The sequence below is a fragment of the Gossypium raimondii genome, chromosome 1, assembly GCF_025698545.1.
Source record: "Gossypium raimondii isolate GPD5lz chromosome 1, ASM2569854v1, whole genome shotgun sequence".
In the NCBI taxonomy this organism is placed as follows: domain Eukaryota; kingdom Viridiplantae; phylum Streptophyta; class Magnoliopsida; order Malvales; family Malvaceae; genus Gossypium; species Gossypium raimondii.
In genome coordinates, this window is record NC_068565.1 from 29,125,444 (window position 1) to 29,129,649 (window position 4,206).

The window sequence follows — 4,206 nt, forward strand, 5'->3', positions numbered from 1 at the left end:
ACAAATTATCATATGTCATCACAAGATAGTTATCTCTTTTAAGGAAATTTCCTCAGTAAAATCCACATGACAATACCTACCTTAGGGCCAACAAATTGTCATGACATCACAAGAGGCCATTGATAGAGGTCGTAGGTCTTATTCAGGGACCTTCTCCCACTCAATCTTTTAAAAAACATACATGGTTTTTATTTTTTATTTCAATAATGAATGATTAAAATGTCATGACAAGTACATATGGCATTCTTTTCCTAAACTATATGGCATGGTTATCATACATATGCATGAACATACATTTCAATCAATTTAAAAACCATCATGCTATCGCATAAAAGCATAAAATAATTTGACTTTAACCAGCCAAAGTTTTCATGATTCTATCCTAGAAAAATAAATAATAATTGAATTTATATTTATTATCCCAAAGCATTCTTTTGGTCTTCTAGGTGAAAGCCAAACATCCTTGTTTTGAGTTTTTCAAAACCCGAAACATGAAAAAGTCCACCAAAGGATTTATTGTCAAACCATCATTACCACCACGGGTCATCGTTGTCGTTGCCGCCAATGCCACCATCATTGTCGTTGTCATCGACCACCACTAACCGAACCACCACTAGCCATTGTCAATTGACCCACTTTCAATTGTCCCACTGCCCAATTGGTTTGGTCAGGTTTGTGTCGTCTCAATTGACTTTGGATATGTCTCGATTCTCTGGGTTTTGCTTAAAAATTGAGTTATAAAAACCCTAAGTTTGTTTCTGACTCACATGAATTATTCTAAAAAATAAAATAAAACTAAAGTGGAGATGATAGTCCATGATCTAATTACATATCTCAAAATTTATTAAAAACCTAAAATTACACTCAAACTAATTTCTAGGAATCATAATTTTGACAAAATTACTTTATCATATATAATTAAATAATTAAATACATTCATTCACATATATAACCCAAAACATGCATATAATTAAAAGAATGTCACATCTTATCGAAATTAACCACACATGATGAATAAAAAATTTCGATATCCATTTATACTATAAACATAATTAAAAAATTTTGTTGTAACTATAAAATCATTGGAAATTTTCGATTAAGAAAGTGATTTTATAGTTACAACAAAAAATTAAAATTTTCAAAACCAAGTTGATTTGTGATCTTTATAGCAATAAACCCTAATTGAATAGTATTTGTGCTTTGTGAGAAATAGAATTAAGTCAATCCTGGCTTTCAACCGAACATCTATCTACATTATCCTCATTTCATGAATTGTGTCGAGTGTAGGTTTGAGTAACATGAACCAAACACAACAAAGAAACAATGTAATTACTTTCAATAGGAAAGTAGAACCAAACACAACAAAGAAACAATGTAATTACTTTCAATAGGAAAGTAATCTTTCTCAATGAAAACTGATGAATATCGTAATTCCAGAAAATATAATTTATTCTTAGATAATAACGTCTCACTATTTTCTTGTAGAATAACTATGTATCAAAGTTATGATTTTAAGTCAATTGGTGCCTTCTATTTATAGGGAGAGATACAAGAGTCATGGTTGAACAAGCCCTTGTAATTTTTAAATAGAAAACATACTCCCACTTTAACTAGAATGAGTGGTACATCCTAGTAAATATACTAAGCTTGTCGCCCCTCACTTATCATATAAAGGGGTTTGGGCCTCTCATGTATTGGGTCCAATTATACGTGTTTACTAGACTTTTAACCCAACATTTATAATTTAATCCAACCTAATATTTATTTCTAATTTTTTGTAAAATAAATATTATCTATTCAATTAATTTAATTAATCAATTTAACTAAATTCATTTCTCAATTAAATAATTTTCTCAACCCAATTCTAATTGCGTTAAAGTCATGACAACTTTACCATAAATGAATCTATCAAAAATATATTTAATTTCCTTATTCAACAGATTCATAATAACTAATTAATTTCATTTCATTTTTAAACTTCAATTATTTAATTATAATAAATTAAATAACAATCTGAAAACCTTAAATAAATTCCCAAGTCATTTCTGTACAAAGCAAGAAAATACATTCACTTGTGAATGTGACCTATTACTCTCACTTCATCATTTCCACTCATTTCTATCCTTTTGATTCTACATGCAATTCATATTTGGTTTCAACGAGCCAATAGAGAGATCGGTTGGACATATATAATTTGGGCTCAAATAATTTTTAATCAAGTTCCAACTTTTCGCCTATTAATAATAAACTTATTTAGTCACAAATTAATTTCACTATAGTATCATAACTGAACTCTCTTTACTTACATACCATTACAAAAGCTACTTAATAAGTGTTTGCCCAATGACCTTGTCATAGGTATGTTACCCTTATAAGATATCCTTAATCTCTTTAGGATAAATTTGTTCGCCCAATATGATCCTATTTTATCTCACGGTGACCATTACTTCTTCCTTCATGAAAAGTCAATTACTATCAAATAGTAATCAAGTCATCTATCACAAAGACAATGACCCATGGCCACATTTATTTTCCATCTATCATGTAATGCTAATGAAAGGATATCATTACCCTTTTAGTTTGGCTATGAATTCCACTATTATGAATAATGCTATATACTACAGAAGTCATAGACCCAACGTACCAACTTTTGGTTCCTTATTTGTTTGAACTCAGGCTTTTACTTACTTCAAAGTATACGAGCCATACATATATAGTCTATCATCCACTCAGAATTAAAGTATGTCACACGATGAACGTCAAAAGTGAATCAATCCATAAGCGAATCTAGGATTTATTCTACTTGGAGTCCTATCTGATGTACTGTTAGTCCACTCAACCACATCTATGCCTCTATCTTCTCAGAGTCATAAGCTTCAATATTCAAGACAAAGCATCTCTCCAATTGGACTTGATAAATGGCATATTATATCTTCTTAGAGTCATAAGCTTCGATGTTTAAGACAAAGCATCTCTCCAATTGGACTTGATAGATGACATATTAGTCTTTCAATCCGTTTGCTCATTTCTGATTAGACCAAGGGTGTGTTTGGATTATCTACTAATACAAGTTGTCTTTTTGTATTATAATTTGACCACGTAATTGGTCTATGTATATTTGTATTTTTCAAACAAATTGTTTTAACACAATATCTATTGATTACATTAATATTCTTTTTATATTATCCTCAATGGTTTTGGTACACAAAGCAAAATGGATAGAAGCAAATATTGGCTCACTTATTATCTAACGTTTAACTAATACTATGTGGTATTACGTGGTCGGATCGTAATACGAAAAGAATACTTGTATTACTAAATAAACTTAAACATGTCATTAGTTTAATAAAAAATGAGCAAATCGATTTAAAGACTAATATGTCGTTTATCAAGTACAATTGGAGAGGTGCTTTGTCTTGAGCATCAGAGCGAACGAATCCCAGAAGATAGAGACATAAATGTGACTAACTACATTGATAAGATGTGAAAATTTTAGGGCTCAAGTATAATTATTCAAAATCTGAAGGCTTGAAATGTTAATATGTGAAGTTTAAGGACCAAACATGAAAATAACCCAATTTCTTGTGATACGAAATTGGTAAGTAGGAACCAAATTGAACAAGTGAAGAAATATGATGGACTAAATCACGTTTTTACCAATTTAAGTGATGATTCAAGAAAGAAATTGTAGAGAATGTTAGAGGGTAAAATAGTCATTTTTCAATTAGGATAACTATCATGAAGCATCATAATGATTATGAATATTGGTGTTAGATTTTGATTGGTTAAAATTATTTAAATATAATTTTATTATTTTAATATAAAATATTTCTTTAATTTTCTTAATGGTTAAAAAATAAAAAGAAAAGATGATGGAAATTTCTCCATCATTCATTCAACTCACGCCCAACATTCTTGAAAAAAAAGAAAGAAAGTTCGGCTTTCTTTGCAATTTGGTCCTTTCCATCAAAATTCCCCATTTTCACCTAGAAATCAAAAGAATTTTCATAGCCACCACGAGGGAAAATGATAAGAAGACAATGGTGAACATGAATATTAGTTTGGATTCAAGAAAGAATTAGACGAGAGAGAAAATAAAGCTAAGGCTTAAGAAAAAAGAGAACAAGGTATGGATTTCAAGGTTTCATCATGTTTTTTAATTTTAATATTGTTAGAAAAGTAAGGCAGTTATGTTAAAGTAGAGAA